The following is a 23,846-nucleotide window of genomic DNA, read 5'->3' as shown; positions in this document are numbered from 1 at the left end:
ATTTCCTGAATTTTTACTTCTTTATATTTACTTAATATGTTCCTGTATTTACACAGAATATTTGAATAATTTTATTCAGAGTTTTGTTATTAATAATATACACCATAAGTAGCAGGGATAATTTCTCCTCTCAACAAAGCATTTTGATGTGTCTTAGATTTGCACCTTTAAAATTTCATATAAAAAAATTAACTACATACCGTTGCATTATCCACTAACATGTCACAGATATCTAGATTTTCAGACAAGGGAATCTTCCTTTGCTGGAGTTCCTCTTGCCAGTTATTGAAAAGAAGAGAACGAAACTCTTGGTTGAAAGGACCAGAATAAGATAGAAATCCAGTTGCAAGAAGTGCATCTCCAACAAGTCTGTGAATATAATTTAACTTTATCTCTTTTACATGATTAGTGTTTTAATATTTGTTCAGTCACATGTACTTTAAGAAGGCATGTAATAAGTAATCGTAATAATGGATAACATATTAATCATTGTTTTCCACAAATAAAAACAAAAATTTGATCAAATAATAACTAAAATTTTATAACTTTACATTGTCTATATCCAAAATAAAATTCTTTTTCTTTTCTACTGTTGCATTTTAATGATCATAATACTAAAGAAAAAGCACAGCATGATAATTATATTATGCAAGACACATTTATTCACATTAAAATAATAATTACACAGATCAACTGAACACACACAGCTGAGGTTAACATTTTTAAGTTCTATGAAACAATACAATCTTTCAAAAGAAAAAAACACCTTGCATATAATAATAAAAAATTCTCTAATTGAAAGCACTTTAAAACTAATAATTTAATCTTACATCAATAATTATGTATTACATTTATCAAGGGGCTCTAAAATGTAATTTTCTTTCTTTCTTGTCAAGCTTATAAAAGAGGTAATACATGATGTTTTGGGCAATACCTTCCCACTTGTGCCTTGAACTGTCTACTTTGTTCTGTCCACCTTTTATACTCTCCTTCCAGTTCTGTAATTAGTGTTGCTGCACGACACATCTTTGTACGGCAAACTGTTGCCTGATCCACTAATCTCTAAGAACAATATGTTAGAATCATTACAATTCTAACTTGTTATGAAATATAGCTTTCATGTACATCATGCATGTTAACCATAAATTCAATGGAAAAAAATCAGAAAACTCTTTAAAATTATTCTCCTCATTTGCTTACTTTTAGAAGTATAATTTTGTTATGTAATATGTAATAAATAATGTTTATTTATTTAGCATCAAAGTATATTTTTAATTGTAAATTAATATAAACATTTTTGTTTAAATAATTTAGTTATTTAATTACAATGTATCTACCAAGCACTTTTAAACACAATAAAATAGTTCAGTTATCTAAATGCAAATGTAAATTTCACAAATAATTTGTTTTTGTTGGATTAATTAAATAGCTTCTTTATAACTGTTTAAACACAGCAAAAATTCACACATATAATAAACACTTGCACAACATTACTGAACATTAATTAATTCATACAACTATAATTATAATTTACCTGCTTTTCCATCATGGCAGCCTCATACTGTGTTTTCACCTCATTCAGTTCCTGTTCTTTCTCATCTAGTTCTGCCTGTACCTTGTTAAGCTCGTCCATGGCCACGGAGAGTCGAGCTTCTTGAACAGCTAGATTTGCCTTATAGTAAAATTGGGAATTCATTTTACAAACATAAAAAAATAATTCAAATATCTACAAGTAACTATATAACAAAAGTCAATTGTTGTGCCAGAAACTATCATTATATACAAAGACAATAGATAGTATTTGCATAAAGGTCACAATGTATGAGAACCACGGGATATGCACAAACACAGTATAAGTATTTAGAAAATTCTCAAACATGATACACCTGTTACTTAAATATTCAGAAAATTGTTAATTATAGATTTAAAATGTAAGTTCTCTTCATTCCCTTAAAACTGCCAATTCTTTATATATTTTCTTTTTGGTGTAATTTGAATATTTTATAAGAAAGTAACAAAACTAGACACAAAATAATTTGTTTTTACTAAACTCACGTCCAGTATAGTCTGAAATACATTGTAGAAGATTTGAACAAGCATAACTTTTTAATTATCGTTAAAACTATTACAAATTCAAGTTTTTGTTTGTATATCTTAACATAACAAAACTGATCATTCACTTCAGGAAAGAAGTTCTTTGAGCAAGTTCATTAAAAAACATTATTAACATATCATACAATAATCCAAAAATTAATAAATAATTGACATTACTTAAAAAACACTAGTTCAAGAGAGGAGTAAAACTGTTTTCAAATTTATGTAAGTTCAAAATGATCCGGAAGGGGTAAAGCTCACTAACACTAGCAGAGTGTAAAAGCTAATTAGTACAAAATACCTTCCAAATGGAGTTCAGCTCAAATCAATTTTCATTAATGAGCATGTTCTATCTAATTTATAATATATCTTTTGATTCTATTATGTTGTGTTAATGGAGTCATTCTGCTTCAGCAATGATCAAATTAATTGCATAGTTGGTTGTTTGGGCAAGTAATGGTAAAGTCAATTTCTCATGTTTCAATGACAGTAACCTAGATGTTCCTTTACTCTAATCAACAGAACTGGTTTTGTTTGACTAGTGTAATCACAATAAGAGGAAATGGAAAAAAACATCCTATTTTTAGTGTGATCTCATCTTTCCCTTTTTAAAATCTACTTGAATGTTTGTTCATTGACTTATAAAGTGATTTAATTTTATTTCATTTTAAAACAGTACATTTTGTTCAATATAAAGGGTAATAGATAAGGCCAGTCTTTAACCTATCAACAGTTATGTGGTTCATTTTGTTGTTGAGCTTTTAATTTTGTTGAATGAGTTAGATGATAAATTTGTTTTAATTTTTGACAAAGAGCAACATTTTGGAGGTAGTTCAATTCATCATTAATGTCCCTTTCATTTGAAAAATCTTGAACAAATACCAACTAAAAGTTGTGTAAATGAGGATTTTCTGAGAATAAGAATGTCTAGATTATTATAGGGAAATAGGTTCACACTTTCTAGTTATAGACGTACTTCTATGAATAACTTGCCATTTGACCATCATGTAACTAAAGAACATCGAGAAAAGATATCTGCTCTTTGTATTTTAGATCACTAGTGAATCATGTACAGAAGAATTGAGTTTAATGTTTCATAAAATCTTTGAATGTAGTTAATACTAAGAAGTAAGGTGACTGTGTCATCAACATATTCTACATAAATAAAAGTATCCATATATTCCCAGCAATGGAAATAGTTTAAGTTAATCTATCAATTTTACTTCATGGACTTTATGGTTTCACTCATAAACTGAAGCTCTGAGCTACTTATACTATCCACCACAAAAAATATAATTGTTGAGCATTTCATTCATGCTAAGAGCCACTCAATAATAACATATAGTAAAGTTACAGTACTATGCAAAAATACTGTAACTTAAAAATTCATGGAATTTGATTTCAGACCACTTCAAAGAACAATGGTGGAACATCAAAATTTTATTAATCTCCATATTTAGTATAACGGAAACTCAATGGAAGTGCTTTAGTTCAGCAAACAATTAATATTTTATGTGTCCCCATTTTCCTTCAGTAGCTGCAAACAGTCTTTCAGGCATTGTTGTAACAAAATTAATCAAAGTGCCCTTTGGGATTTTACTCTAAATGTCTCTTATACACTACCATAACATTTCCTTGGAAGTAACTTTTGATTTGTCAAGTTTTTGATCTTTCAAATTTCAGATCTGCTCAATTGGGTTGAGATTGAGCTCTGTGGGGGTCATTACATTATTTGAATGACTTCAGCAACTTCTTTCTCATTTAAGTAATTTCTGCACAGGTTAGATGAGTGTTTGGGGTCATTAACTTCTTGGTAGTAGAATTCTTTAGCAATAACATGCAAACCCCTGGGTATATCATGATGAATCAATATCCGACGATACTTGCTCTGGTCCATTACACCAACTATTTTAAAAATACCTTCTGTAATCTCAATAGAAAAACACTCCCAAACCCTCACACTGCCTTCCCCATGCTTCATGGTAGGTGCTATGCATTGAGGTAAGTATCTTTCACCTTTACTCTGCCAGAAGTACAAACTACACATATTTAAATCAAATATTACAGACTTGGACTCATCCATCCATAACACCCTTTTCCTATCATCAGCAGTCTAACTTTGTACTTTTTTAGCAAATTTCAGTCTCTTGACAACACTTAGAAATAAAAGTAAAAACTTTTAAACTGCTACATAATCAAGTAAATTTAAAAAATAAAGAAGCAGAAAAAAACAATATATATATAAAAATTATTATTAAATGTCAATCAAACCCCACCTTCAGAGGCAACACCTCTTTGTTTATTCCAAAGAAAAAGACCATAGATTTTGTCCATGACAAAAGACCTGCAACATCTCCACACACTCGCTTTGCTGTCTCCATATTGTAGTCATCCATTGCTAAGTATGGTTCTAAAAGCTCAACCACTTCATCATTGATAGTGTCCTTGGGAAAGTTCTGTAGGGCTTGAAGGAAGCCAGCACCTGACATGAACTATAAAACAGTGTAAGATCTGAATCTATTTGAAAACAAACAAACAACTGTTGTTACATGTGTACTCTCCCTCATATTCTCTTAAAATATATTTTATACATTTAAGGCTTATTTTATGTACATAAAACTTTCAAATAATAATTACTTCCACTAACTTATCAGTATATATAGAACCATAAAAAGTATAACTATTTTCAAATAATAAAGCATGATACAAGAATATAAACAGGAAAAAATAATAAAACCTTACCTTCAGTGATTCATCCCATGATGGCTTAACACAAGGTCGCTCTGGATCTTGCTGGACATGCTGCAGTCTTCTTTGAAACAGAAGAAGAACACAATCCATAACTCGCATGATAAGGTGAGGTGGTCTCCCAAGTTTTCGTACAGTGGCTATACAAAATTCAATAATAAAAATTTAGAACAAAATGTCCAAAAATTTTTCATATATTGGTAAGCCAATAAAAATGTTGTGTTTTAACAATTGATAGAAGGATCTGTTTAAAAATACACTTACTAAAGGATTAAATTAGACATCCATACTGTGGTTAAAAAGTCATTACTGAATATCATATGACCTAAATTTTCAGTAGAATAAATGAAGAATTTATTGTAGTTTGTATTACCAGGCTTACATACTTTTTCATTGTATTTAACTTACCAATATGAGCAGGTTTAATAGTATTAAGAGCAGCCTCTGCTTCTTCAAGAGCTGGCTTAGCAGCTTCTAACTTTTCTTCTGCTACTGCCTTGTCAACACTGATCTCATTTACAATGACTTGAGCCACATCTTTGGCCTTCTGGACACTATTCTTTACTTTTTCAGCAGCCTGGGCTCGAATAGTAACTTCTGAGAGAACCTAGTAAGTGGAAAACCTGTTTATTAGATTTAAAAAAGAGCAGTGGAAGCAATAAAAGTCCAAATTATTTGTATTCCTTGGTTACAAAAACAGCTCCATGAAGTTCAATAATGACCATGAGACAGGTTTCTAGCCAGTATTTTACTATTAGCAAAAGTTTATGGTTACTTAAATGATCACAAAGGCAGAGTTCACTATTATACATTAGATTCACGACCAATGCTTAGGGAAAATTCAGTTACGTTTACTATAACTTTAATAAAAAGAAATTGTGAAGATTTTAATAACAATTATTTGCAAAATTTTATTTCTATAAAAAGAAAGCTATACATATATATATAGTTTCATAATTTAATTTATAAATATAAAAAAAGCAACAGTATTACTAGTCTCTATTTAACAGTTTCATGGAAAACAACCTTCTTCATGTTTGTTCACCAGTTATATAAGCATATCCCTAAAAGGGAGGTAAAAATGGGAGACGAGTTATTGAAAATATTCAATTAAATAAATATATAAAAACCCACCTTCTCTGCTTTGTCAGATGCTACTGCTAAATCCTGTTCCATTACAGCCAAGTCTTGCTTCAAATTTTCCACTGAAGAAGAAGCTTCTTCAAGTTTAGCTAGGCCATGATCCATTCTTCTTGCTAGCTCACCAATCTCTTCCTGTTTTTGTTTATAAACAAATTTGTAATTACTTATGAAAGAAAGGTAAGACTTGGGTGTCACATGAGTTGACCGACGAAACCTACAAGAAAAAAACAAAACGAACATTAGACCACAATGAAAAAGATAGTATCTTAAAAACTAGAGAGTTATTATGTGGTCATAACTGAAGTTTTAATTTCTTGTAATCCTAGCAGTATCATCTATGTTTCATTCAATCCCTGTCTACTACTTTTCTACTATAGTTACTCTGTTTCAATTCAAAATCACTAAGAAGAAATACAAAAGTCTATATGACATACAGCATGTAACTGATAATCAATGCAATACTTTTACCTCTCAATTAATTATCATTAAATAGAATTATACAATTATGACACTGAACAATATATTATACAAAAATATATATGCAAAAACAGCTTGTTTGGGTTGAGAAAATATTTTACGTTAGCTCTTCTAGGTAAAATATTTTCTCAACCCAAACTAGCTGTTTTTTATATATATATTCTCTGCAAATGAGTTTTCTCGACATCACTGATTAATATATTATACACAATCTATGAACACTACTTATTATAATGATGGTGGTCAAATCTTAAGCTAGACTAAAATCTAATTGTAACATTCAACTTTAAAAGAAATAATTATATATTTTTATGTATCACATGTCTAATTATTTACTTTCATAAAATAAAAAATAGGTTCAAATTTTTTCTATAATTTTTGCCACAATAATATTGTTAGTATTTAGATAATAAAACTGTTGACACTAATACAGTACTAATCAATTGATAACTTAAAAAAATACATAATTACAAAGTTAACAAAATAATAGTTCTTTATAAATACTGTTAAAGAAACAAATACAAAACAAATTATATCCAACATATAATTGAATATATAACTCATGAAACTAACAGCTTTATCCTTAGTATTCTTAAGTTCTGTGTATTGTCCATAAAGACAACATTTCAGGTCTTATATCTTATGGACAGTGATTAAGATCTTGATATGTACTTCTACAGTAAGCAAAAAGTTATGGTTATTTCATAAAATAAGCTACAAGGTCTACAAATTAAAAATGTATAAGAATAGAGTTTTTTATAGTTAATGAAAAGACACCCACCGCTGGAAATAGTCAACACAACAAGTGGCAACATGATCATGAATAGTTCCCATGGCTTCCACTAGGTGTTGTTTCACTGCTGGTTCACAAACAATATCAAATTCTTCTAGAAAGTGTTTGGCTACAGCTACAAGAGCATCTTTTGGCCAAGGTTGAAACCATACAATTGTACACCCAGAAATTAGACCAGGAAATTTTAGGGCTCTTGTGCGAAACTTTTCTCCAACCTGCAAATGAAAGCATAAAAACCAAGATTAATAAATAAGTAAGTGTGAAATTTTAGCTTGCTTATTTCATATGATTTTTTATTCAATCCAGGTTAAGTTTGTGGTAGAAGCAGGACAACAAAAAAAAAGCCATATAGCAGCCAAGATGATATTTTTACATAACTTCGTTTCAAAGTTTACTACAAACAAAAAAGTGATCTTTATTAACAACTGGTGGTAAAAATATATAAATTGCATTAAATAATAATGTAAAATTATAACTCACACCAAAAATATATTTGTAATAATATATATATAATAATGAAGTAATGAGATAATATCAGTGAAAAGTAATAATACAAAAATAAATACATAAACAGCATAATAAAATAGAAAAATTCAGCAAGAAAATGTATTGAAATATATATGTAAAAACGTCTTGTTTGGGTTGAGAAAATATTTTACGTAGAGGAGCGAACAACGTTTCAACCTTCTTCGGTCATTGTCAGGTTCACAAAGAAAGAAAGAGGTAACTGACCAGGACCTGACCACATGTTTGAAAGGGGTTGTGTAACTGAGTGTCGGAATGTAGAGGGCGGTGTTACACAACCCCTTTCAAACATGTGGTCAGCTTCCAGTCAGGTACCTCTTCCTTTCTTTGTGAGCCTGACAATGACCAAAGAAGGTCAAAACGTTGTTCGCTCCTCTATGTAAAATATTTTCTCAACTCAAATGAGCCGTTTTTACATATATATTTTTCTACAAGTGAGTTTTTCTCGACATCACTGAAGAAAATGTATTAACCTCAAGTTAAATTTTCTTTTTTCTATTCCTTGTTAATGAGTTCTGTGTTCGTTTGTATGTTTGTACTTGATGTATCACTATGCAATAGCATTATTTTTCCTTTTAAACTTTTTTATGTATAATTTGGAAGTGTGTGTTATGATTTACAACTCACTTTAGTAAAATGTTAAGGAATATTTTTATACAATGTACATCTATTTTTCACTAAAATTGTGGTTTGTTTTCTTATCTTCAACCTATGTAAGTATAATTTGTTAGTTTTACAGCTGATGGTTACATTATTTAAATTGGAAATGATGCAGTTTAATGAATGAAAACAAATTAAAAGATAAAATCATCCTTAATCAACTTTCTTGTACAATTAATACATATCAATATAACAGACAATCATAACAATCTTGTAATTACTAATGCATATTAGGTTTAAAAATAAACAATTTTACATACTGTCATGAAAACAGTTTTTCTTAACTTTAGAAAGCGAGCCAATTATCTGAAAATTTTTGTTGAACAGAAAAACCCATTAAAACAAGGGTGTAAGAGTTTCTATATTTTTAAACATATAATTTTCCAACAAATAAAGAGTTATTTCAACTTTATTGAAAAAAATCAATAAATAAGACTATAAAAATATCTAAATATTTTCTAAACATATTGTGAGAGACTTTAGAATGTTTACGATGATTCTTAGCCTCACATTAACTGTTAAAAAAAGTGATTGAGAAGTTTTTCTTTTAATTTGGACAAAAGTTGTGCACCAGTTTATATGTAGTCAATTTCTGCATGTACTATTCTGTACCTGTAGTTAAAGATTCTCAGTAGAGGATACAAGGAATAACTAATGAGTGGAGATGTCCTTAAAGTTAAGGCCTCATTCATCTCTATCTGAAAAGGCTAGCCAAGTTACTGTCATTCAGAAAAGATCAAAAGACTCTGAATGACCAAAGGACATGTCCAACAACTCATGGCCAGTGCAATGTGAACATCAACTAATATTAAGAAAAAGTAACAAAACAAACTGTAAGGTGTTCATCATCTGGTTGCAGCTATGTGACTTATGGAGAACTGTCTTTTCTCCAATGTCTTGCTTGAAACACAAAGATGTGCATGCAAATGTAGAAAAGATACCTGACAAGGCATCATCAGCCACAAGATGGAATTTTCTGTCAACTTCCAGAAGGCATTACCTTCTCATGGAGCACCAGTGTAGAGGGTGAAATTTGTTTATGATGATCAGAGATATATATATAGCGTGCAAAAGTTCTTACTGGACAAATCCATTCAAATATGAAGTCTTGTATTATGACTTTTGTTTTTGTAATTGAAAGACTATTTAGTTCTAGATGCTTGTTGCTTTTAAAAATAGGTGTTGGGAGAAAGGAGTATAGTCATATCTGAGTGATCATGCACATAGATGTGAACCCAAATGGTAAAAGCATTCACAGAAAGAATTTGGTTGTTATTGATTTCATTTGGCCTGAAGAATCACAGCTGGAGGCAAACAGAATCCTGAGGTTTAATGGAAAGCAGTATGGCATAACTCAAAACTTAAGAATATATGTATGCCTAAACAATATTCTTTAAAAGATAACGTGACCAGGATATTGGACATCACTAAATGGTAAATTTGGTGAGACATAACCTAAAATTTGCTTTTAAGGCATTTGGGAACATCATGGTAAACAATTTTGGTAACAAATTAATCAATATGATAATGTAGCAAGAGCAGGCTACAAGAAGTATAAGTTATCATAAGCTATAAAAACTTTTTTGAACCCTGCTAAGAGATTCATTAAGATAAAAATAACAATCAATAACCCCAACAAGATATAAAAAGATAACACAATAAGTGAAAAATAGTGATTAAATTCTCTCATAGCCCAAGTTTTATGTAGTAAAACTTAATACACATAAATATAACACCTTCAAAGAAAAACATACATGAAGCATTCAAGGCACAGATGTCAAAATTCTCTTCCATTTGAAACTATGAAATATGATAAAGGAAAATATGATACAGCAAACATGTTGCAAAAGGTTCAAAAAGTGAAAAGGCCAAGAAACTTAAGTTGGTTTTGGACAACATCAAAAAAGTTAGGTACATTTATTAAGAAAGGTCTTTGAATAATGAGAGCAACCAAGCTAATGGTTTTCATTGTCTTTGAAGGTAGCAGACAAATCAGTTCTGTGTGAAAAATGTATAAACTTTAGAAGGTTACCTGATAAAATTAACAGATAGGCAAGGAAGAGCAGTGGCATAAAATGGCTAACATTCAAGCCATCTTAAAATATAATCCAACTTCTCAGACAAGAAACTGAAAAACAGCCAGCCACAAAGCCATAGATACTGAATATAATTTTGAATGTGAATGTTTGAAGATGTCCTGAATGTTCTCATAGTGCTAATTGAATTGTTGCACTATGACAATGCTAATACATTCGGAATAGGGTGAAATAATGGATTAAATGGTCTAAATGGACTGATGAAAAAAACAAAACAACTTTCAGTAACTGACTTGTCAAATACTCAAGGTAGAGAGAGAAATAGTTCTGTCAAGATTTAATCAGGGCATCCACTTCTGGAAAACATGGATCTGGAACAGGGCATATGTAAAGTGGAAAAAACATGATTGCTCATGGAATTAAAAGAATTGACCACCAAACAACCATCTGTGAACATAGTCACCAATAAACTAAATGGTGCAGAATCCACTTCCTGGTAAGAAATTAATACTTTTGAGAAAAAAAATTATTCCAGAATGTTTATCACACAGAAATGAGACATGCTTAAAAGTGAAAAAGTTGAAACTGAATTCAAGAAATTAAAAAACTGCAAGAATGAATGCTGTCCTAACTGTTGATATAAGCAACCACCATAGAATTATATCTACATGATCTAACACAAAATAGTGCTGGATATGAGTAGAAACTCTAGAAAAAAACACACTGAAGGTCCAAAATTCTATTATACTGTATGAACTGTTATTTCAAAAAGTCCAAAAATTAGAATTACAATGATTTCCCGACACAGTGACTCAACCTGTAAGGGAGATATTTTTGATTAAATGTAGATTTATAGGATGAAGAAGAAAAGAAGATCCTGTTATCATAAATTCAATGTTTTACTGGATTGAAGGAAGAAATAAACATGCTACATAGCAATGAGTCTGAAGTTGGATGCTACTGAGAAATAAGGTTTATTGGAAGTGATGCACATGTGTACATCAAGAGAATGACTTTTAAAAATGAAGCCCTCATCCCAAAGCAGAAAGGACATCATAGATGGTGAGTGTGGAAGACATAAAAGTACATACATGGAAGTTGTGTGGGTGATCTATCCAAGTGGTGTAGCTAGCTGGATGTCAACTACATGTGAAAGACTCATGGATAAAAAGTTATAATGAACCAAATATTTATGCAAAAGAAAGAGTTTATATCAAATGAATGGAGAAGATCAGTAAAACTAGACTATTTGACAGAAAAAATATCAACCTGAGCCAGGCTCAAAAGGAAGAACAATGAACTAAATAATGTACCCATCAAAGGCAAAACAAAACAATAGAATGGCAGACAAATAATGATAAAATGATAAGCATTCTGTATAGCCATCATTATTATCCATCTACCAAAATAAAAAAACAACAACTTTCATTACAAACTCATGTCTGAGACTTCCTGATCCAGAATTTGTAAGTGTCTGGATCAGATAGAAGATAAAATGACATTCATACCAGAATGAAGGAATATAACATTCCAGATACTGTTGTTAATGTGATACAGAGTAGAGAGGTGAAGAAACAGTATAACATTCTGGAGACTATAGCTTGTTGTTAATGTGATACAGAGTAGAGAGGTGAAAAAATAGTATAACATTCTGGAAACTATAGTTTGTTGTTAATGTGATACAGAGTAGAGAGATGAAGAAACAGTATAACATTCTGGAGACTATAGTTCATAAGATATGGATGAGAGAGGTGATGAAGAGAACAATATAATATTCCAATCACTATAGCTCATGATACAGAGTAGAAAGAAGGAGATAGTAATTTCACATTCCAAGGATCTTCAGGTCACAAAACTGATGATGGATCAAATTAGAATACCACATGGAATAGCCCTCTTCCTACAACAAAAGATCTGAAAATCAAGAAGTTGATATGTAAAAAGGCTATTAACATTTTTTCTGATCTCTAAAATAATGCAAAAATAATCAGGATTAGGAGGGAAATACAAAGGTACAAGAAAATAAAACATAGAATACACCAAGTTGCATCTTCATGTGTAATACAATAACAGAAATTAATTCAAGAATTAAAACATATCTGGAAAGAAAGAGAAATAGAATCTGAATATCCTGAATAAGAAACATTTTTATAATCATAAGAAAAGGGTGGTTGTTCAACAACTGAGTGTTTACAGAAACATGAAAACCAATAGAAGCACTAGTAGCAAATCTGTAATTATTAATAACTTGATTACAAAAATGTGCCAACAGTGAAGTCACAAGATCTCTCTTCATGCTAATGGCAAACTGCATGAATAAAGTCTTCAGAGAAGTTGTATAATTTATGATATCGACAGAACTATTTGCACAGTAGTTAATACTGACATTATCTATAGAGAGTAAACTTAATAGTACAACTGACAACAAAAATATATTGATTATGGTAAGACAGCAGGTCTTATGTATGTTATTCTAAGGCAAACACATCATATCACATGGAAGATGGGAATGTGGAGAATGCTGGTTAAATTGATCAATGCTGTGCATTATGTCTAGAACATCCAGAACCTAAAAATCATGTGAAAGTTGACAGAATGATAGCAAACTCAACAACAAAATGCGTTAGATATTTCAAAGACAAGTCCATCTGATTTGAATAAACATTAATAACTGGTCTCCTGAGATTTATAATTGACTATGTGAACTTTAATATTTATTTTAACAATAGACTTCATCTCCATGAAAAGGTTCACAATCAGAGAAACTGGAAAGTTACTTTTAGTACTGCATTTTTTTCAAGTGCTGAGACATAAAATGTAATTTTAGTATTACTCTGAAAACTAAAAAGAATGTTCGTAACATTCTTCATTAAATCAAATTGGTAAACCAAGATGACCTAGTTTAACAAGTGATCTCCTACTAATGAATTAGTTTATAAAAACTGTTTTGTATTGTTAGTTTAATACGTATTTACGATAAATTTAAATATCATAAGCTGGCAAAACCCCATGAGATATTATTGGGATTACGGCCAAAAATATCATTAACACCGAGAGTACGTAGATGGTAAAATAATGCATCCTAATCCTAACCATAGGCTGTGTTTGTGATTTTTGCATTCCTAGAAATTACAGCTCAAATATGTCTAAGACCTAACTTTTACCCACAATCAAAACCTATTCAAACAATACAGTCCTTTTTAGATGTATAATAAAGAATAGCAGTTTTCACATACTGGAGAAAAACACATTACTACATGAAGATTTTGTCTTGTCCTTGAAAGAAAGAATTCCATCACATTCTCAGGTGTAGGAGGTCGACGTGGAAACTCTCGTTTCATCACTGGCATTAACTCTTGAATAATTTCTAGTTGTTCATCTCGAGTGAAGAGGTTTGAAACCTAAAATATTTGAATCTTAAAGTAACATAATAATAATAATGACTGACTGCTAGGATGAGGGATAGAATTCTAATTTATGAAATAAACAAAATTCTTATTTTGGATTTAGAATAAAGAGAGTCAAAAATAGCACACCTTACTCTCAACACATTAATATTTTCATTTAACTTTATCATGTGATCATAAACAATTGTAGTAACTGATGAATGTATAAGCTTGCTTAAACATTAAATCTAATGTTATAGAACCAAGTACTACAAATGGTAAATACAATTAAACAAACTGATCTGTATGAATATTTAAGTATTGAAACAGTAAATGTCAAAACCTATAGACTGTAACTAAAGTCAGTACACACAAAAACATACTAATAAATCAGGGCAAGTATCATATTTAAATTATCATTAGAAATCACGTATACAATAACAAAGATATAGCAATAACTTACTGTACAAAAAATCTACTGAATATTTTTGTAAAACTCACCACACCAGAAGATAAAACATTATTGAGATATTCCAAAAATCCTTCCTCTTTAATATCTTGGTCTGTGAAAATAAAAGTCGTTCCTTTGTCTTGAACACCAGTGGTGCGATAAAGAACTTTTAAATCTTCCAGTAGATTGGAGGCATTATAGGACCTATTACATTAAATGTCATAAAAATACATTTCTAATTTATTTTCATGTGTAATTATACACCTTTAAATGACAAGATAATAATGTAAACATGATCTTGGTGTAATATTATAAGTGATGTCAATTAACATTTACATGAAAATTTGTACCGATACAAAAATAATCATATTTATTTAACAAAAAACGTATTTGAGATAGATTTCATTTACTTTCTCCAAAAATTAATCAAAATTATACTTCATTGGTATATGATCAATTAATTTTACAATACAACTTCTACAGCTCTCTGCTAACAAAAACTCCTGTTTTACTAGAACACTAAAACTAAGTATGTATAAAATTATATGTACATAATTTTATGATCAAGATAGCCAAGATAAATTATTTTTAAAGATATTTCTAGCAAGTAACAAGTTTCCATAAACTACCTTCATGAATAATGTCAAACAAAGTTGTAATATAAATTGTTATAAAGTTTTGTTATTACTCACCTGGTAAGGGTTATTTGAAATGTTTTATAGCCAGCAATAAAAGAAGCAAGTTTAGTTAAAGACTGCTTTCCTGAACCACCAACACCAACTAACAAAGCATTCCCTCCAGGTGTTCTAATGATTCTTGAAATCTAAAATGAATATTCTAGTACTAGCCTAGATTTTCTTTTAGATTTTTATACTGAAAGAGTAATCTGAAACTATCTACCATTACATACAGATTTAACAATCTGGTTTTTATCATCTTTCAATAGCATAATCTGAACTGCAAGAAATATTTACTCAACTGAAGAACAAGTATTACACTACTTCTAACTGATATATGCAGTCTTAAGATTCAACTCCTGACAACCAACCTTAGTTTATAACAGAGTGTAATAAACAACTGACCTTTGAAGTGTGTCTACATATGGGATTAACTTGATGCAAATTTAAGTACACTCCTTTCATTTCTACTGTTTCATATTGAAATAATTTTTAAGAACACCTAATTTTCACCAAGATTTTGTTCATCTTACAGTGGTATAGTTTGTACTATAGACCATGGCAAGCTAGACAGACTTAAGCTGTTTTCAAAGTGAAAGAGTAAAAAATGCGTATATTAAAGATTTCACATCAAGGTATCCTTTACATAAAAGCAAATTTAAGTCTTCTGAATTCTCTCAAGTCACCACAATATGTTCCATATTACTAGATGGCTTGTTTCTTTGTAGCACAGTTTAGAGTTAACAATGAATAGAAATGTCAAATAACCAAGCATTTCAGATGTGCCAATTATTTTTAGAAGCTAATATAAATACTCCGTTTTTATACCAGTGATTCAGAAGTCCACTGGATGGCAAACGATTTAAAAATGAAAAGTTTTTGTTTGTGATATGGAATTAAGGGTTGAGAGCCACCTATTCTGTGACAATGCCACTTAGGTCATTCAATGTCATATCCTTTGAAACTTTTATGAATACGTTTCATACACTAAAAGTATCACTTTAAAAAATGTAGGCATTAGCAGTGAAGCATTATAAGCTATAAATTATCAAAATAATATTACAGAAATGACAGTTGTAATCATACATGTAGACAAGGTATACATCCTAAAGTATTACAAGTGCAACACAATTTTCTTATAATTTGATGTAAACAAACCATTCGACTTACAATGTGGTAGCAGATTGGCTATTCTCATGACACTTTGCATACAGCAAAACTATGTTAAGCTGTTCTTCAAGTAAACATTCTGCAACTACATAAATGATTATTTTTTAACACTACTGTTTACATGAATATTTAAAACTATATGGAATTTCCATTAAACACATCAGAATGAGTCTAACAAACATGAAAGCATGCTGCGGATCTAGTAAGGTCAAAGTGTAAATTCAACAGGTATGTAAATATTTGAAATGTATTATTCTGGTTACTCAGGAGTTGTTTGAAAACAATTTAAAATTTATTAAGTAATGAAATAAAATGTTTATAAAAAACTTACTTTAATTAAATAAGTCATTGCATCTTCAAAAAAGACAAGATCTAATCCTACACCACGAATCAGTTCATTGTATAGACCAAGCAGTGTTTTTAGACGCTCTTCTAACAGAGTTAAGGACTGAATCTAATAAAATAAAAACACCAAAATAAAAATAACAGAAAAATAAAGCTTTTTAATAATTTATAGTTTGAAACATGATAATTTATTTATAATTCCGGTATAAACAGAAATTTAGTTAATATTTTCAAGATTGTGGATTGGTTATTTTAGAGCAAAGCCACAGTGGATTATCAGCTGTGTCCACTGCAGGGAATTGAGTTCTGTTTTAATGTTGTAAATCCATAAATTTAGCTCTGTCCCACTGGAGAACTAATATTTTTAAGACAAGATTGTAAAGAATATTCAATAACACACAAATATTACAATAACTTTACTGTCCGATTATGAAACAATATTAATGAATTTCACAGGTACAATTTGTCATAATTTTTAACAGCATATTTCTTATCTAAAAACATGGTTAAATATATACCAAAGTTTATTATAAGTATTCCTTGTATTTCTAAAAATTCTAAACTGATCTTTAACCTTCTGTAGAAGTACACATTTGAACCTTGTATAAACTTAGCATGGCAAAAAGTGAATCCTATATATGTTTTATTATTCTAATTTTAATTAGAAGCAATGTTTTCAGGAATAAAGATTTGACAAACTTAACAAGATTATCATCATTAACTTCTGATCAAAGTAAGCTTCCTGTACATATCAGAACTAATAACTTCACTGTTTTGGGTGTAATCACAATAATACCACAAGAGGTGGATAAAGATTAGGATTTTTGGCTAGTACTAAATCCATGTATCAAGCTAAAAAATGCAAAATTATGATGTTAATGAACAGATTCTTAAGAAACTAATTTAAAACCTTTGTTTCAATGTTTAGAAAATTTTTAACTTCTGTATTTTCTAATATCCATCACTTTGTTGATTTTTGCTTTTTAACAAAAATAAGACTTACTGGTTCATAAATTTTAGGTGTTTCTGTCTCTACTTCAACTCCCTCTGTTGCTGGTTCAGGAGCATCCCTTCAAAATTAAATTATTTTTAAAATAATCATATTGCTCATTTATGACACTCATAATTAGTAATAAGTAATAATTATACAATAACTAACATGTCACAAATCATATTCAAGGTATAATTAACATAAAACCCAATGGCAGTAACATAAATACAACTCATTTCAGTAAACTAAACTTTCCAACATTATAACAATAACAGTGGTTAACCAAGGTTTTTGAATGGTTGTGCAAAAGCTGTCTTTTTTTCTTTAACTAATCTTCGCAAAAAACCTTACACCATGCAATTTTCATCAATACACAAGATATATTTTATCCCTTGGTTTAAACATGGTCAAACAACTTTAACTTGTATATATATATTGTTATCTTTAAAAGGTAAAATGCTTAACATTTTCTTAACTTTTATATCATGTTTACCTATACAACAACATTCAATTATAATTTTCCTACACTAAAAACGTATTTCCAATAGGTACTTACTTTTTTTCATATAAATAGCTATTCTCCATCAGTGCTATCCTCTATGTGCAGTCAAATTTTTATGCATACCACAATGACTGATTCCAATGCATCTCTTATGCAAAACATCATACAAAAATCCACCAATAAGAGTGTAATACATCCTAAACACACGACTCCCTCTAGTTCAATTCTACCTAACTTTCACTTTGTGTTTTGATAGAAAATTGAAGCACTGTTAAGTGTAAAGGTTAAGAAGTGTAAAAATTCATTTTCAGTATAAAAAAATTGTAAATTCCAATAGGGTAGATTACTTCTACTCCAGGGCTCACGCTGTCACTCACCATATTCGCCAATGGCTATTATTTTTGTTTTTTGGCGAAGAAAAATTATAATTGGCGAATATACCGCCGAAACACTGTTTGTTTACAAAATGCTAGACTGGTTCACTAAATCAACGTTTTTTAATGCAAGTATGCAGCAAGCAAATAAAAATCAATAACCCATCTGCATTCATGCAAGGTCATGGTCAGGATCGACAAGCATGTGAAAAATTGTTCAATCAACAGCAACCTAACGGCTTGACACGAATAACTCATTTATATGTGGTTGATTAGCGGCGCTATAATTAAAGGACGATCATGAAGATTGTGATGGCTTTCACACATGTAATTACATTATCTAATGGTGCATGGCTTGGCCGGTAAGTTTAATTAAAAGCGGTTACTGGATTAGTACCATAATAAACATGTACTTGTAAAAAACTAAATGTTAATTAGTGGGAATATTCTCTATAAATTGAGCCAATATGCAGCGAATTCATCAGATCTCAGAATGGCTTCTTCGCAGGCGAAACGTCCCTTAGACAGTGAAAGTTGTCTAATGCCTCCATCAATAAATTCCAAATCTGAAACTGACAGTTCACGATCATTCCAAGAAAAATGATTCAAGGCATGTATATATTTTTTCATTTTGTCATGAATTTGTGTTCATATTTTCAGCATGAATGTTACTGAAACTTGTCAAGTTTAGTTTGGTGATGTTTGAGTGATGATATATATTTTATTAAGCAGGGCTCTCACTAGAGAGACTTGGGAGAAGTGGTCTCCCAAAACAGACCAAACCTCACCCTTCGTAAGCTCAAGGAAAAGTCATCTTATACAGATTATATTATAGAAGAAAAGAATGCTATTGACTGTAAACTTTTCCATAATTTTGTAAAATTAGAGCAAAACTTCTCCCTGGTTTGCAAATCTAGAGAGACCCTGTTTAGCAGCATGTAATAACAGTTACTTTTAATTTAGTGACTCGTCTTCCCATGTCATTATTGTAATGATTTGTGTGTGAAAAACATTGAACTTTGTAACTGTGAAACTGTTGTTTTGTAATAAATTTGATAAATGATAAATTCATTGAAATAAAATGTATGATAAGAACATTGTTGTCATTTATTCTTTGACTGTCTTATCATATGTGACTGGCTGGAGGGTTGGATATGGATCAAACCTATCTGGCTAAAACACTGGCTAAAATTGGCTACCAAAAAAATCATTCTACTAGCCTGGCTACAGAAAAATTTAGTCCCTGTACTCACATAAATAGCTAAAATCCCACATTAAACAGATAGAAAGACTGGCATGAGGTAACAAAAGAAGCATCCTTTGAAAGCATCTAAAGGACACTCCTCGAAATAAGAGAACCAAATTCAAAAATCTGATGTGGGAGACCACACTATTTTTGAGCCATGTATAGTTTTTGCCCATATGAAAAAGATGTCACATATATCGGTGGAAAACAAGAGGAGCACATCTACGTACGAGAGCAATATGGCTGGATAGTGATCAAAACCATGCAATATTTATGAAATCAAATCCCATAAATTATAAAAGTGTGTAAAAGCAATGGATGTGCCCCTGGTAGAGCAGTTAGGGCATGACATACCATACATGGCAAGTCAACTACAATCCAAAACCTGGCAACAAATTAACAACATCCATAGGAAAGAGGATCATATCATTAGTGAGTCAACTACAATTCAAAACCCAGCCATCTGGCATGAGTAGAAAGAAAGATCATATCGTTTCACATCAAGTTCCAGAGAATGAAGGACCAGATGGACAAAATGAACCAAAACTTAATATACAGATAGAAGATGCAGAGTTTTGACATGATAACACCTCTTTGCTGCAGACCAACACCCTGAAGCCTCCTGTTAATCAACCAATTTCCCCATCTCTGAAGGAATGCATCTGTAAAAATATGAAATCTGAATGAGAAAGAGGAAGCAGGACACCTGCCGACATATGGGTCCTGTCCAATCACTACTGCATATCATCGACTAAGGTTGAAAAAGTGGTAATACAAGCCATCAAAGGATCCCTTGAAAGATTCCATTGCTTGTGCTTTGCCTGCATATGAGCATGACTGAAGAGGATAAGGACTGCCATGGCGACCACTTCCCCCAAAACAATAGAACTTTATGAGCTGTAATAAAGGGCACAGTAAGAGTGTGATAAGTTGAAAGCTTCATCAAACAAAGTTGGGCCTGACTGAGATGAGTGTCGAAAAAAACACCCAAATGAATCAGATATTGGGTAGGTTGAAGGAAGTATTTCTCCAATCTGATTAACTACCCAACTTGAGCCCTCTTCAGAAGAAGCTGACAAGTGGACTCCTGTTCAGAATAAACTAAAAGTGGTCAGTGATCCATACAATGATGAAAATGCAATTCAAGAGCATGTGGGTAATGAGTAAATACTTGGACCACCTGACAAAAAAAACATATGGGGTCAAAGCAGACTTAAATGGTTGTGCATGAAACTGATAAATCACTGTGCAATGAACAAATTGAAGATATGATTGTGATTACCAACATAACAATATATGCAAGTACCCATTTGTGACATCCATCTTCATCATCCATAAACCTGGAGAAAAAGCCAACCTCGGGGTGAAAAATTAATCTATGATAAAACAGGGGAGATAGATAAAGTGATTGAGGCAGGACAAATATATTACAGTCTAACAATCTTCAGTTTTTGTGGAAACAATAAACAAATTTGAATAATAACTGAAGAAAGATGAAGAACAGTTCTGATGGCCTGTTGAAACAAAAGATATTGTACTCTCTCCGATAGATGCTGGTTAGTGATGGGATCCTGATGCAGAAGGAAATAAATGGGTACCCAAGATAAGGGAGATGGGGCAATAAAACTTAAATAACCCACTGATCTGTGACAAAAATCACCAACAGGTAACAAATTTGTACCATCAAGCTCCCACCAAACCAGAACCCACTGGATAGTCACAGGTACTACTGGTGGTGTGCTCACCCATATCAAATAAAAATGAGATGTGAAACACCTGCAAGAAGAAACAGATAAGGGCTTAGACGGAATAGGACAGGAAACAAAAACAGGGACTTGTTGTGGTTCCAACTGTAACAAGCGAGTTACCAAAGATAAGAGAGTAGAGTGTTTACACACAGATTGCACACGTGTTTCCAAAGTTTTGGATACATGGTTGGAAACATATTACTGAAGAAAAGGAGCTATAAGTAAATCCCTGAGCTAAGTGGTCAGCAACAAAACATGGGACAAGGCTGCATCAAGAGGATCCCAACAACAGATAAGTTAAACATGTAAAGCAAAAGCCGAAGACAACAAATGAGCCAACATGGAGATAATAAGGTAGAGGCTGTCCCCCCCCCCCAAAAAAAACAACAACCTCTGAATCTAAATGTATTGCCTTGGAAAGGAGAGGTATGGTAGATAAATACTAGAAAAGCCAAGTAAGGGTAAGACAAAGAAGTAAAACCTGGGCATGGGTTAAACACACAGGAAAATTGGGAACTGTGTCCCAAATAAGTAAAACAGACCCCAATTGCTAAAAGTCTAGAAATGAACAGTCAACTTGACGATGAACCAAAGCAAACTGATCCATAGTTTGTGTGCATGCCAGCACTTTTAAATAATTGTGAAACAAAATGCTTAGCCTGAACACTAATATCCAGGGAGGGCTGGAAAGCTAAATTAGGAGAGAAAGAACTATCATGTGACAAAGAAGGATGGGGATCATAAAAAAATAGAAAAAATGGATAAAACATCATATACCTGAGAAATCACATCTACAAATTCCAAGTTAAGCCTAGTTGACTCTGGAGAAGGTGAATACGAAGAAATGGCAAAATTCAGTAAAGAAAAAAGGCTATCAAAATGTTTTTCTGAATGAACAGGTTCAGGTTGTTCACAAAGAAGTGGAACAAATTCAGGAGAAGGTGACTGAGCCATATAATAATCAAACTCTCAACAAACAATCACAGTTAAATCCAACAATGAGTTATCCTCACCTGCAGCTTGTGAAAAAGATGCTCATAGAAAATGTGATATCCAAAGTGGTAATGTTAACCTGAGAATTCATTTGAAATTATGAAAGAAACAAAAATGTGCTAAAAATTAATAAAGACTGGAAAATGAACTTAAAGTAAAAAACATCACCAATATGACCATAAATAAATCCACTTTTGAAGTAAAACTTTAATTTTATGAATGCAAAGCACATAAAAAGCAAAAACATGAGCACTTCCAAATGATAAGAGATAGTTAAGTAGAAATGAATGGAGGGAGTCACTTGCATAATGAGGGTGTGTCACACTCTTATTGGTGGAGGATTGTTGCATGACAGATATATTGTAATAAATCACTTCCAATGGAAGGGAAGTAAAAGGCTTGTAGTACATGTAAAAACGTTTTTTGTATATAAAGAGCAGCTTTAAATGAGAATAACTTTTTATGTGAGGAGAGGTAATGTAATTTATTGGAAGGAACAATTTCCTTAGTTGATTAGAAACTTCATGCTTTTACTTTACAGTAATGTTACAAGTTTTCAATTGATGTTTCTCATCAGGAGCCAATGTTATAATAAATCATTCATCTGCATAATATATAAAGCATATATGATTATATCATAAGTCATGAATATACCAATTATTCGATTAGTGTCACTACCTTCTGATTCACTAGAAGTTAAAACAGAAATTCCATTACAGTAAAAAATCAAGATAAATTTAATTTAATTACAATGTACTTTCACAATTAAGAACTAACCTCAAAAAGTCGACAAAATACTTCGTTTGTTGAATTGTTTGCACATATTGTTCCCCAAGATGCTCTGAAACTACTTGTTTCATTGCTTCTTCAAACCATGTGTAGTCTTTCAAAGATGTGAATCTGTTCAAGTATTAACAATGTTTTATTTTAGTAAATATGCATATTTTCACTGAAACATAATGTGTCTATATTTTCAACTCTTCATTCAAATGCAATAAAGATTAAAAATTATAAAAGCGATAGACTTCAACATATTTTTTTTTGTTTTAAAAATAAACACTAGTTATTTTACATTTTAAAATATTATCTGTTCACACTCCTTAATATTTAGTTAACTAATGCTTGATTCTTTTTAATACAGATATCTCATGGTAAATTAAACTAATATTCTTTTGTACAAAATAATTCTTGAGAGATGAGAATTTGAACTTTCCAGTATGATGCTGAAATAATCAATAAATCCACAAAATACATCTTTTTAATGACAGAAACAAAATATCATTATATAAACACTAAACTTCTGAAAATAAAAATTTACTGCAACTAACCTATCAGCTATTACTCTACAACACTCATGCTTCCACAAACATAAGAGTGTGTTGGGAGAGTTTATTACGGAAGACTGAGTACAAATTATTCCCTGCCAAATACGAGACAGATCTCTCAGATTGAAAATATAGTGAAATTTTGCTGGTGTTGGAAGTAAG

At 31.0% G+C, this 23,846-nt stretch overlaps 1 pseudogene across 1 annotated transcript in view; it reads right to left on the bottom strand.

The window, feature by feature from the left end:
• Positions 1-23,846, bottom strand: part of LOC143224697 (dynein axonemal heavy chain 5-like) — an 81,307-nt pseudogene that overhangs the window by 18,772 nt on the left and 38,689 nt on the right. Inside the window, exons 10-24 of the transcript XR_013013408.1 lie at positions 23,688-23,842; positions 23,137-23,259; positions 17,509-17,575; positions 16,492-16,614; positions 15,006-15,136; positions 14,364-14,517; positions 13,713-13,877; positions 7,244-7,470; positions 5,977-6,199; positions 5,251-5,449; positions 4,837-4,982; positions 4,371-4,586; positions 1,535-1,672; positions 935-1,062; positions 201-369 (exon numbers count right to left, since the gene is read on the bottom strand). The product of XR_013013408.1 is annotated as a dynein axonemal heavy chain 5-like (transcript). The remainder of the gene's footprint in view (positions 1-200; positions 370-934; positions 1,063-1,534; positions 1,673-4,370; positions 4,587-4,836; positions 4,983-5,250; positions 5,450-5,976; positions 6,200-7,243; positions 7,471-13,712; positions 13,878-14,363; positions 14,518-15,005; positions 15,137-16,491; positions 16,615-17,508; positions 17,576-23,136; positions 23,260-23,687; positions 23,843-23,846) is intronic.

This window comes from Tachypleus tridentatus, chromosome 1 (genome assembly GCF_004210375.1).
Source record: "Tachypleus tridentatus isolate NWPU-2018 chromosome 1, ASM421037v1, whole genome shotgun sequence".
NCBI lineage: Eukaryota > Metazoa > Arthropoda > Merostomata > Xiphosura > Limulidae > Tachypleus > Tachypleus tridentatus.
This window is presented reverse-complemented; position numbering and strand designations above follow the sequence as displayed.